The following is a 14,357-nucleotide window of genomic DNA, read 5'->3' as shown; positions in this document are numbered from 1 at the left end:
AACATCTTGTCTGTTGGTTTATCGTGTCGGGGTACTCCCTTTTCCTCCCATATTCTCATTCCACCAATTCTTCCATAATCATTCACTTGCCTTGATCATCGTCTCCCTTAGCCTAAAGAGCATAACTGTGATACATTAAACTGAAATTTTCTTCTCATTAGTTTTGATGGATTATTCTAAATATAAAATAATTATTACTTTAGTCTTGCTTTCTGGTCTAGTGGATAGCGCACGTCTGGGCCAAATGCTCCGCGGAAATTGCGCACATGTGTATTGCGAATTTCATCCCGGTACCGTTGTGCTGTCAAAGTGCCATGTTACACAGTATGGAGGTCCGTTTTCCCATCCAGCATAATTCCACTCCACACCATAATGGAACCACCGCCATAGGACGGCCGTTCAGCAATGAAGTTTGGATGATAGCGTGTTCCTGGCTCTCTCCACACTAAAGTCCGACCAGAATAAGACGACAGGCTGAACCTCGACTCATCGGAGAACATGACACACCCCCACTGGTGTTCCCCCACGCAACATGTTCCTGACACCATGTGTAACGCGCACGTTTGTGCTCCAGTTTCAATGGCACACACAGCACAGGCCTTCTTGCATACAGTCCTGCTCTATTGAGCCGCCAACGAACAGTTTCACGATTCACGCGTTGTCCTGTAGCCTGAAACAACTCATTGGCCAGTTGAGAGCACGAAACTTGACGGTTACGTTTCGCAGCAATTGTGAGAAATCGGTCATCGACGGCCGACGTCTTCTTCGGAGGGCCTCTTCTATGACGTCTATTGACTTCACCTCCATTTTGGAAGCGACTCCACAGCCTCGACACAATTTTTTGTTCACGTTGAATTCCTGCGCCATTTCCACTTGCGATCGGCCCAATTCCAACCGACCAATTATTCGCCCGCGGTCAAAGACACTCAAATGTCGTCTACCAGTCATGGCAAGGTGTGTACCCAACACAAGAACCACTAACTCAATGCTTGGAGCCTCGGACACTACTGGGCTGTGGTGTACGCCTCATGGCATAATTTGTTCACCGCGCTTGCAACGGTGTTGATTATGATATAGAGTGGGTGCTCGCCTTGCTTGCATGTCTCTGTGTATGTGCATGTCACTAACCAATGTTGAACGGACCCCACACGTCACTTATACCACGTTCTCTCGGGTTGCTTAAGTTTTGTGGAGCAGTATAGTTTGAAACCTACTTTAAACTCTAGGGGCCCCCCATTCCGTAACCATTTGTGTCAACGTCACGCAAAATCTATGTTTTAGTTTGTGATCATAGCCATAGCATTTGTAATTAATTTTTGTAGATTTTGCGTTGCGTTACACTTCGCAATTTTTGCGAAGGCTTGTGAGGAATAAGGCCCAGAAATCTCATTCTACATAGCTGATGACGAATGTAAATACGAGTGACAGGAACAAATTCACAGATTATATCTGACTGATGAGTTCATTAGTTTGGAATTTAGGATTTAGATTTCTGGGCTTTCGGCATCTATGGCCATTTAGCTGGTCACGTATGAGGGATGACGTCCCTCGGCGAACACGCTATCTGGGGAAAAGGAAGGAAAATTATTGAGGGAGAAAGGAAGCGGCTTGGGGTTTATATGTTAGGTACTACCTTGGTATTTGCCTCATGTGAATGAGAAAATCTCATTCAGAGCTTTTTACACTCTTTCGGCCGAGTGCCCCTACTGGGAATCGAACCCGGGACTGCTCGCAGTAAAGGCGACAGCGTTAGCGACTACGCTACGCGGGGTCACAAAAACGATCGAGAAACTCTCACTCTTAGTATCTCTCGGAGAAATCGTGATTAAAAAATAATGTGACATCGGGAATGGAACACATGAGTAATTCGTGCTTCAGTAGTATCATCAAATCTACTATGAAATTCTGTTGTCGAGCATATATGATCTTGCCTGTTTTGCGGTTGCGATTAGATCAGGTATGAGAAACAAAAACTCAGATCCAGATCACTTAAACAAAAATCGTGACCTAAAATGACTCGGTATTATCACAGGTAAAAGTAAGTTACAATACTTTATTATGGTGTGTATATGTTGGTTTATCACGTGCTTCATTTATTGTTATAGATGGATTCAGGCCCGCAACCAGAGGGGGCCTAGGGGGGCCTGGCCCCTCTGAACTTTTTGTGGCCCCTCCAGACCTCAATACAAAATGCACAATTTAGATATTTGTAATAGAATTTTTAATGACTTGGCCCCGCTAACATTTTCATTCCCTCCCCTTCAAATCTCTGTGGCTGGTTTCGGGCCTGGATGGATTTAGGCTATGCCCTGTCTGTATGGAGGAATGTCGTTAGGCCGGTATTGTGGAACAGAATTTGAAAATTTGTTGAGATAAGGGTAAAGGAATCTATTTCCAGTAGATGTCAGTAAAAACAGCATGTTTCCCTTATCATTCTAGTGCACTTTGTACGGAGTTGACAATATTCATAATAGCTCGATGAATTTTGATAGATGGATGTTGAAACCTTTGCTCAAAAATCAATTGAAATAGATTAGTTCTTGCAATTTTCGATATTTTGTTTATTTTGTGACTGAGAAACTTTAAATCTCCAAATACATTGCTGAGGTGTAAAAAATAATCTTTCTTTTAACAAAAGTAATAAATCAATGAAAATAATTCCAAAGGACACGGATCATTCTCTATCTATTGATTTAATCTGTCTTTTAGTAAGATGTCAGCAACCACTAATTTTTAAAGTTGACTGCCTTATTGTAAAAATTATACTCTCCATAAAAGGTGCATTGAAAAGATAGGTAAAACGTGCTGCCATCTATTCGGAGATTCATGATTTGGGATGAAAACTCCGTATTTGTGATTACATTACCGGTAACAGAAAATGAAATGAAATTTTTCAGTGTTACGTCACATGATTATGTCGTTAAGGGGACAAAGGAGACTGTGATGATCATTGAAATAATCAAACGAAATAAAGAAGTGAAGAACCGAGAGAACACCCATAAAATCCATTCACATGGTGTTTGTCCACCACAGAGTTCATTTGGTGCCAACTGGGATCGAACGTGAGACCCTGTGCACCAGAGTTAAACGCTTTACCACTTTTTTTCTTAAAAGTAAACTGATTTCCGAACGTTCCTCAGTAACTTGCTTACCTAATTACTACGTTTTCACTTGCATTTTATTTCATTTTACTTGTTCTTCCATTAACATCTAACGACAGGGGCACGAACACACAAACATCGACGACAGTTATATTTCTAAAGGCTCTCCCACCAGGAATTAAACCTAGGACCTCGTACACCAAAGACGTACGTGCTAGCCACTAGACCAGCGGAGAGGCCAACCACTAACTCCCCCCCCCCCTCCCATGATCAGAGAAAGTTTATTTTAAAGAATATATTACAAAATGTAAAATGAAGGATCTTTTCCAATGTATACAATGAAAGCTTTATTATATTTCCCTTTATTATATTTATTATATTATTATATTTATTATATTATATGACTATAAGGTTTTTAGGCATATCGTTTGTTTGAAATTCGCTCTTGTATATTCCAGTAACTTGCATATGTATCATACAGTCTTTCACTCGGTAGAAAGACCAGAAAATAATTTAATTACTAACAAATGTGACAAATTGAACATAAATTAATAGTAGTGCTCATATAATAAATTGTCTGTAATTATTGGTATTATTACCCAAGGCAATCAATCAATTTATTTTGCGGCTACTGAAGTTTTGACTTTATTAAAGATAATGTCATCACGTGATAAGTTTGACGTCATAGTTTGGAATGTTTTGTATGTATTGGAGCACACGCAAGCCATTAAGTACAGAAATACATTTCATAACGTGGTTTTGAACAATGTGGGTTTGACTCTAATGCTGTTTTTGTTATTATTCACATTTACAACTTGGTAGTAAGTATTCCCGTTCAATTGTGACTAAACTCCTTTATATGTTTACCCTGTTTACCCATGTGTCCATCCAAACTTCTTTATACATTTACCCTGTCTGTCCATGTGTCCGTCCAAACTTCTTTATATATTTACCCTGTCTGTCCATGTGTCCGTCCAAACTTCTTTATATATTTACCCTGTCTGTCCATGTGTTTGTCCAAACTCCTTTATATATTTACCCTCTCTGTCCATGTATATGTCCAAACTCCTTTATATATTTACCCTGTCTGTCCATGTGTCCGTCCAAACTTATTTATATATTTACCCTGTCTATCCATGTGTCCGTCCAAACTTATTTATATATTTACCCTGTCTGCCCATGTGTCCGTCCAAACTCCAGATGAAGTGTGAGATCAAATTTTCATGCTAGATCAATCATTTCTCTGTTAAACAAGTATAGTTTTGTTGAGAAAGTGTATAAATGTACGTTGAATTAGGAAGTTTTGAGAGGTTTCGGACCTGGTAGACTCCCTGTGGATACACCCCTGCCCAACAGCATCCGACAACGAAATGAAAGACACTGGTAACCCAAGTGCTGGCTGGAATCCGAATCACCGACTGGAATGCGTTCCAGTGGCCTCGCGTAGCGTAGTCGCTAATGCTCTCGCCTTCGGTGCGAGTGGTTCCGGATTCAACTCGTGGGGGCACTCGGTCGAAAAACCTTTTCGGGCCAGATATCCTGAATGAGGTTTCCCTCATTCACACCAGACAAATGCCGGGGTAGTACCTAACTTCTAGGTCCTAGACCGCTTCCTTCCTTCCCCAATCCTTTCTTCCTTCCCTTTCCCAGGACAGTGTGTTCGCCGAGGGACGTCATCCCTCGTACGTGACGGGCTAAATGGTCATAGATACTGAAAGCCCAGAAATTTAAATCCTAAATTCCCTAAATGTCTGGAATGTGCTCCAGTTTTTGTAATATTTGCTCTTAACGTATATTTTCTTGTATTTAGATCTACTTATATAAGTTCAAGAAATTGATTTGAGGAATGCATTTCCATTGAGAAATAAATAATTTTAAAAAATACTACTAAGAGAGCGATTTAAAATAATTTCGATAATTGATTTATTTAGTCTCTTTTGAGCTCTCAAGTCAATTTAGTCGCTCTTACGATCTATAGGCTTCGTACACTTGAGTCAGAAACGACTAAAATCATGAATTTATGTTTTTGTTACCAAGTTACCACTCACCAACTTACCAAGTAAGAATCAAAATAGGTTAAAACTCAAAAATCCGGCCTCTAGTAATTATAAATGTAATGAAATAAGAAATATGTTTCTCCCTTTTATTTTCATGATTCATTTAGGAAGGACCAAATAAACTCACGGAAGTTACATTTCGTGTCTGATAAAAAATGACCTTGTTTTCTTTCTTGTGGTTTTGACTGAATGCTGTGTAGGTTAAATGTCACCAGGAGTGATTTGGAGGCACCCATGCGCGTATTTCTTTATTCGTTGAGATAGGTTGACTCTGCAAATGCATTTGCACATCACGAAAAATGAAAGAAAAAGGATACGGAAAAAAATGTCACGTATACGTACTTCTAATGCAAGCATGATTTAAAAAAAAGATATTACTGCGAAGCAAGGGTAAGTGAACAATCCTTATCGTTTCATAATCATGAATTCTCGGCTACGAATCAAACGGCTGATCCGCTTTTTGTCAGTCCTGCTGATTAAACATCAAAAATTTAGCTTTAAAAGATGAATTCTTTTTCCAAAATAAACTCTTAAATTATCGCTTCTGTGTAGGCAAATATTTAACACTAGAAGAACTGTCATTATTTATCCTCATAGAAGGACCAGTCTGGTCATCTTGAACGATAGTGTTTTTCATCTATATATATAGCTTGAGCAGGGGCGTCATTTCAGACTTCGCTTGGGGGGGGGGCAAGAGCACCACCGACATAAGACTTTCACGTTCTGTACTATTATATTAGTAGACAAGCTATTAAAGTATATGTATTCCTCAAACTCTTGGGGGCAATCGCCCCCTCCTGCCTCCCCTAAATGACGCCCCTGAGCTTGAGCCAGTACAAATTTTTCGATGCTACTATATTTGAACTGATAGTGTATAAGTATCAAACGAACAATTGTATTGCGGTGTACAGTCTTGTTAAAAAAACTGACGACTCATATGTCTTTAAAAAAATTGATCAAAGAATGGCTTCAAACAAATGTAAATCTCTTTTATCCAATTCATATACACTATGTGATCAAAAGTATCCGGACACCCCCCCAAGACATACGTTTTTCATATTAGGTGCATTGTGCTTCCACCTACTGCCAGGTACTCATTATCAGTGACCTCAGTAGTCATTAGACATCGTGAGAAAGCAGAATGGGGCACTCCGCGGAGCTCACGGACTTCGAACGTGGTCCGGTGATTGGGTGTCACTTGTGTCAGAAGTCTGTACGCGAGATTTCCACACTCCTAAACATCTTGAATTTTGTGGTGGACAAACACCGTGTGCGTGAGTTTTCTCGGGGTTCTCCCGTTTCCTCCCACTTTCTTCATTCCACCATTTCATTCATTACTCATTATCACCGTCTCCTTTAGCCTAACCGGCATAACCGTGGGACGTAAAACTCAAAATTTCATTTCATTTCATTTCATTTTCCTAAACATCTCTAGGTCCACTATATCTGATGTGATATCTCACTTTTATATTTACCCCTGTCTGTCCGTATGCCCGTTCAAACTGCTTTATATATTTACCCTATCAGTTCGTGTGTCCGTCCAAACTCCTATATATATATTTACCCTGTCTGTCTGTGTGTCCGTACAAATTCATTTATATATTTACCCTGTCTGTCCGTATGTTCGTCCAAACTCCTTTATATATTTACCCTGTCAGTTCATATATTCGTCCAACTCCTTTATACATTTACCTTGTTTGTCAGTGTGTTCGTCCAAACTCCTTTATATATTTATCCTGTCTATTCATGTGTCCGTCTAAACTCCTTTATATATGTTTACTTGTCTGTCAATGCGTATGTCGAAAGTCTTTTATATTTTTACCCTGTCTGTTCGTATGTTCGTCCAAACTTCTTTATATACGTATAACCATGTGTGTTCTCTATGGTCATTTCTATAAGGGATGTGGGAAAGTAATGCCCCTCATTTCTAGCAAATTTGGTACAATTTGGGAAATTTAGACGTTGGAGGAACAACACATTATTTTATATTCAAAGAAAAAGAGTAAATATATCTAGTAAACGATATTGAAAACTCGAAAGATACAATATCTATGAATTATCAGGAATCATCAACGACGGCCTTTACATAGGCTGAACCAGGCAACCACCTAGGGCTCCGGACTTCAGAGTATTACTCTTGATTTATTTATACATTTGAAGACCAAGTGTGTCATTTAATAAAATAAGAAAGTTTACAAAATTCAAATTAACCCTATTACAGTTCTATACATGTAAGTAGCCCATATGCAGGACGAATCAAGATTCACCTTGAATGAGAATATTCCTATTATTCCCTCCATCAGCTTCGGATTTCCGACTAGGTAAACATGCCAAACTGCTTTAGGACCGCAGAGCTCAGATGGACTGTGGATAGCTTATCAGGAAGTAATGTAATGGCGCGCGAGGGGCCTCCAGCTGTAATTCAAATAGGGGCGCAAGATGCCTAAATCCGCTACTGGCCTTCATCTACTATTCAGTGTATTATTGAATCCCGTTATCCATCAATTTTTCCTGTATTATCCTAGTAGCTAGATGGTTAGTGTTGTAAAATACAAATCGGCCTTTTCTGATCAGCCTTGGCCAAGTGACACCTTTCTGCAAAGGTGTAGCGAAATAAAACTAAAGCAATAACTTTATTTTCCAATACTAGTTCAAGCTTGTTTGGTGTAAAGGCAATTAAGTGGAAAATAATTTCGTGCACAAACGTCAACGTTTGGTGAAAATTATTTTATCATAAGCTATTAAAATCCATTCGGTGACTTACAGCAATAGCAAGAATAGTTTCTTTCAATGAGCTGATAATAAAATTTTCAAAAAAGCTCTCTCCGCTGATACAGTTGTTAGTGCGTACGCCTTTGATCCCGAGTTCAATTCTTATTGAGAGAACCTTAAAATTTTAAACGCGTTACGGTGATTCCAATAGCATCTTAATATGTAGCCATATGTCTTATATAGCCACGTTGTTGAAAAAGGGGGATAAACTTTAAAAAATCGAAACATTTTACATAGCGATTTCATAATACAGTCACAATCGCCTGGAGGACTTTTTCCAAAGGAGGCAAGAGATTGATACATATCTACGTGAAGTCGCGAATATACAGATTGTGATAAACGTACTACTTGATGTAAAACAATTATTATTGACGGACAAGGTATAATTTTATTAACTTCAATAAATATATTAAATACTGTAGTAAGTGAGTTAGGAAATCCAATATATTTTGGCATATATATTGAAGAAGCGAACCTCTTTCGAAAATCCAGAGGAAATAGTTGCCTCCTATTGTGAGCGTCCATAAATACAGTGTAAACGCACACACACAGAAAAAACAAACATACAAACAAACAAACAGAGCTCGCCGTAATCACCTCACTTCTACTTGTCAAAGTACGTTTTAAAATCGTTCTTCAAAGGCACGTTATAAAAATTTAACACTTTTATGGAGAGACTTCGAAAGATGATTTAAAATGAATAACAATAACAAAAAAAAGTAATAGTGTCTCTGCACTTACAAATCTACCTTAAAATGAAGTAGACTGGCAACCCTGTAATAGACAGACTCGCAACCGTCTTTCGAAGAACTCGATACAGCAAGTGTTTGGCTCTTCTTTTCGTGTACTCCTACGCTTCTATAGGCTGATGCAAGAAATGTGGATCTAACACAGGGATAATGTTCAAGCTTCCGCTAGACGCTGGGCGATCTGTCTACTTACATGGGAGCAGATTCTAGAAAAAGATCTAGTTTCAACGTGAAAAAAAAAACGAAAAATATAGGAAATTTTAAGTTGGGAAAAGACCTAAACTTCATGCATATAAAATTCTAAAGGATAGACGCTCTCTACCTTGTCTCACGTCAAGCCTCGCCATTGGGCTTGAGTTCAAGTTACACAATTGTCTTCCTTCATTGCACCTTCTTGAAATATGTTCTTCAGCAACATCGCACCGCAATCTGAATTTTTGCCATCTTTTCGTAGATGCTTGAACAACCTTCTAGTTCCTTCCTTATCCTGTGTGAAGTGGACAAAGTAGATGTGTGGAAAAGAGTCTAACGATGAATGGGAAAAGTCGATTGGAGGAAAGTCGTTGTTACTCAGAACTTCGTGTGTAAGATGAGTGTTTGTGTCTCATGTTACACAAAGGAACAACAACAAAAGCATTCCATAGAGAGATAGAAAACTGAAAAAAAAGAAGTATTACGTTCAGAAAAGGAACAAAGAAGTTGTGAAAAGAGAGTGTAAACATGATATTATAGACTTAATTACACGAAGTTCTTCTACCTTCATAAAGAAGAAGAAAAATGTACAGCACTGTTTTCTATTCATGCACGGTAAAAAAAAAAAAAAAAAAAAAAAATCAGCGACAGGGAACAAATATCGGCAGATTCCTCAATCAGGCCTGTAGCCAGCCCAAAAATGTAGGGGGGGACTCGGCTGAAGTTAGGGGGGCCGATGCATCCATATTATAGTTCATTTGCCAGTCTACCGTGAAAATTTTATGGGGGCAACCAAAATTTAGGGGGGACTGCCCCCCTGGACTCCCCTAGATACGGGCCTGTTCTCAATTGTGCGAAGGTATAACCTATCTGACGAGTTTTACGTTTGTTTTGTGTGGTCACTGCTAATGTGTTTATATGTTGTTAATGGTTGAAAGAGTTGTCGGGAAGAAGGTATGAGTGCTTATCTGCTTTACTTTACAGCGTGGCCAGAGCAAAGGAACACTATAAGTCAATACACGGAATCCATTTCTTGGTTTGTTGTGTTATAATATTGTTAAAGAGATTGTTGTGATTTGAAGTGGAACATGGAAATAATAATAAAAAATGCATCCCAATATTACGCAGAGTGATCAGAACCTAAAGTTACAAAGCATGCTAAAACGTGTATATATTATCTCATACAGCCAACAGATAGTATATACACAGTAGGTTATTTTTCGACATAGTCTCTATTTCGGTTGTCGCATCATGGAATAAGTTTGAAGATTCCTTCCTGGTAAAAATCCTGTTCCTGTGTGTTCATCTATCTTGCCACGAAGTGCTTCACTTTCTTGTCTGAAGCGAAGTGACGGCCTCCTAGGTGCTCCTTCAAGTGCGGGAAGAGGTGAAAGAAGCTTGGTGCGAGGTCCGGGCTGTACGGAGGGTGGTCGGTGACGTTCCATGTTGATGCCGTGCTGGGTCAGCCACTGTACTCCTCGTTGGTGACGTTTTTCTATATATTTTTTTTCTGGCATGAGAATATTAACGAAGCAATCATGTTTTTAGCTTAATTATTTCGTACTTCACAGCTGTTTTTATTTTCCTGTGATTACTTATTGTGGATATTGCCTCATCATGAAAGTTGATCTTATCAATGAGAATTAGTTTAAAAAGATTAATTTTATAAATCTCCTCTAATTTTTTTTAAATTTCCGTCCTGCAGAGCACTAGATCACTTCTAAATGGAATCTATAACTGTATAGGGGGTTGCGGTGGCTCAGTGATAGAGCGTTCACCTCCGGTGCTTGGGGTCCCTGGTTCGATCCCAGCTCGCGCCGTGTGGACTTTGTGGTGGACAAACATCGTGCTCGTGGGTTTTCTCGGGGTTCTCCCGTTTCCTCCCACTTTTTTCATTCCACCATTTCACTCATTTCTCATTATCACCGTCTCTTTTAGCCTAACCGGCATAACCGTGGGACGTTAAACTTAACGATTTCATTTTCTATAACTGTATAGTGTGTACTGGTATTATTCTGCAGAACTTTGCGAGGATACTAACTTCAATAATTTTTAAAATCACATTATTATTATTAATAATAATAATAATAATAATAATAATAATAATAATGTGAATTAAAAATATTTGTTCCTAAACTTTCTTCTGCAAATCCTGGATCATCATGAAATATTCAATGATGTAGTATGATTGATAATTTTCAGGGACAATGTAATTTTAAATAATACTTCAATTGCTTATTCTTAACTTAAATCTATGTAACCATATTAGCTAAAGCGTAAGGCGTCTAGGACATACGACACTTCTTGCTTGCTCATGTAATGCAGATAGTTACATGACCAATATATTTATTAGGTTAATTAATTTTTAATTGAGTGTCAATAACGTAGCAGCACTGGAATACCGTTTCTTGTGACATCACTGAAATCAATCGGCACTGGTACTGATCAGGAAAATGATGGGTGACCATTCATATTGGCATTGCGGCATCCATCTAGCGTTGTGAGGACAATTGCGGAGCTACTTGAGAAAAGAAAGTAGCAAATTCCGATCTAGAAATTCAGTATTCATGTCTTTGAGGAGTTATGTACTTACAAGGTAAGTACATAACTCCTCAAAGACATGAATGTGATGATCAGTAATGATTTCATAAGATTTTTCCAGTGGTGCTTGAAATAAACGGGATGGAGGTGGGAGGTTAAAGTAGTATTGCTAAAAGCCAGGTATTGTATTAAGTTATAAAAGCTATTGTATTAAGCCAGGTTGATGACGATCGGAGGGACTTTACCCCTGGGCTTCCATCTGAAATCATCACTGACCATTAGCCAACTATTTGGTCTTTGTTCACTAGGGGCATCTTGTGTCAGGAATGTAATTTCAGTTTTTAATTTTAGAGCAGAAAAGGGAAAAACCTTTTAGATCAACCAATTGAGAAATGTAAAGAGACTAAATATAAATCTGATGTCAAAAATTCGTTTGTTTTCTTTTCAATCTTATGTTCTTGGTATCTGCCTGGTCGAATCTGTGGGAGTTGGTAACTTACCTTTTCAAAAACACAATTCCAGAGACGCATTTCTTGGAACTAAATATACGAAATTTGATGAATAGCATTGCATTGTATAGAACATATTATGTTATGTAACCTCTCCCTCCTATGCACTGTCATTAGCATTTGCTTTTATACTTGCCGTTTGCGTGTGTGGAGTGCAAATTGGTCCATTATAGTGTTTTGAAATTTAGAGTATATATATTCAAAAAATCAGTGTATCAAGGAAGGGATTCTTATTTCGGGGAATTGTGACTCACTGGTAGAACGCTCATCTCTGGTGTATTGGGTCCCTGGTTTGATACTAGTTCTTGAAGTGTGTTTCGTAGCGAAAAAATACTGCATGCGTGGATTTTCTACTTTTTTCTCGTTTCCCCAGTTACTTCATTCCAGCATCTTTCATTAGTCTGGGTGAATAAATAATCGTACGACAATAAATTAAAAAGTACATAGTTAATTCAACATACCGCGGTTATGCCTTGTGGGTTAAACCAGAGATAATAAATAAAAATCGATGATGATGGAAGAATTAATGCAATTACTCTAATGGGATGAAATGGGAAAATCCCGAGAAACCTACAAACACGTTTTCATCACAAACTTATAAGGGTATTCACCTAACTGAAAACGCTTACCATTTATAGATGAGTGCCTCATTACTGGGCCACTGTGCATTCCGTATGTATGTTTTATGAATTGATGGATAACATGTAATTGCTTTCTTATTATGAGACTTCCTTTGTTTTGGAATTTTAATAAAAATCAAAATGGTAGGGCGATGACCTTCGGTTTGCGGGGTCCTAAGTTTGATCCCCGAATGGATGTGAATGGAGGTTACAAACGACGTTCTTAGCCAACTAATATCAAGTACATGTGCATTCATTTGCTTATCATGTGAATATTCGAACCAAACGAAATATAGTATTCATACCACATTTGTAACAGAAAATAATATTATTAATAAGATACATACATTAATGATCGATCCTATTAGTGTCAAAGTTTTGTATTGTTATGACGTACTACTGGCTATTATTAGTGAAACATGTACCTTTGATACATGCAATATGTGTCCGCTGGAAGCTGGCTTTCTCACCGGAGGTTTGGCAACATCGCGCTGCGTATTCATTGGTTGACACCATACGCCAGTTAGACTGACGCGGACTATAGTTTAGTTCTTTAGGTTACAAGAGACAGATTATTATTAATGGAAGTAGATAATCATAAAATAATTAGTGAAATGAGAATATGGAAGAAAACGGGAAAAACCTAGAGAAAACCCACGGATACGATGTTGCTCACCACATCGAACCGGCGGCCTCTCGCTCCAAAGATTATTGCTCTACCTTTAAGCTACCGTATCCCTATTTGGAAGAGGGGCAGTGATCATATAGGTTTTGTTACATTTGTTCTCTTCCATGAACGTAATTGCCTGAACTAATAATTTCCTAGATCACCTATAAACTAACACATCGAATGTCGGTGCTTCCGAGATGCAATTCTGGATCTTGAACTTGCTGTTTCTAGTTCGACATGAGTACGATATCCAATATCCTTATACTTTGAATAGTTCTATCTAGTGAAAAAAAAAAAAAACGGGAAGTTGTTTGTTCAATCATATTGTATACCCCATCAGGAAGTCGCGGTCGGAAAGAGGGATTGCCGCCGTCGACGGTGGCGGGCCGCCGGAGGCAGCCAGCACCCGTCCGCCGCGACACGACGATCTACTTGTTCAAAGTTGCCGACCTTTTGCCGAGGCGGCAAACGGACGAAAATAGTAAAATATAATGCTCTTTTCCAACTCTTTGCTGACTGTTGAGACCGCCAGAGTCGGCAAAACAGTCGGAAAGGCCTCTTTCCGACCCTATGCCGACTCCTTATGCTGGCCTCTTTTCGACGGCTGCGCTGACGCATTTAATACTCATTTCCGGCTGTTTACCGACTGCTCGGCAAGGCAATATTATCCTCCCATCTGCGCCTAGGTTGCTTTCTGATTGGATTTCTAGTTAAAACTTCGAAAGCGTTCCTACTTTCTTCCATTCTAGCTTCCTACATGACAAATTCCCCGACAGAATTCGCGACGACAAAAGATTTTGAACTGAATAATAACACAAATTCCCTGCTTTTAGTCGAAACTTAGTATCTTCTTTAATATGTTTTTTATCTGTTAATATTGATCCTAGACGTTTGAAAGTATCCACTTTATCGAAAGTATTATTTGATATTTTGACGCATCCATAATTTGCAGTATTACGATCATAGACTTCCATGTATTTAGTTTTCTCTGCATTTATTTCTAAACCAAAGTCTCTGCAAGCCTTTAATAAGACTTCTGAGTTTTTTTTTCTAGTGTTCTCCTATCAACCTCTATTAAATTCACATCATCAGCATACTCCATAACCTGGTGCATACCATTTAGCTCTAGACTGTGGTTGTTATCTT

General features: G+C 38.7%; 1 protein-coding gene across 1 annotated transcript in view; it reads left to right on the top strand.

Moving 5' to 3' along the window:
- Window positions 1-14,357, top strand: part of LOC145681129 (uncharacterized) — a 396,245-nt gene that overhangs the window by 22,817 nt on the left and 359,071 nt on the right. The window lies entirely within an intron of this gene.

The sequence above is a fragment of the Thermobia domestica genome, chromosome 3 (genome assembly GCF_964235325.1).
Source record: "Thermobia domestica chromosome 3, izTheDome1.hap1.1, whole genome shotgun sequence".
Taxonomy (NCBI): Eukaryota; Metazoa; Arthropoda; class Insecta; order Zygentoma; family Lepismatidae; genus Thermobia; species Thermobia domestica.
Note: the sequence above shows the minus strand (reverse complement) of the source record. Positions and strands in the feature narration are given on the sequence as shown.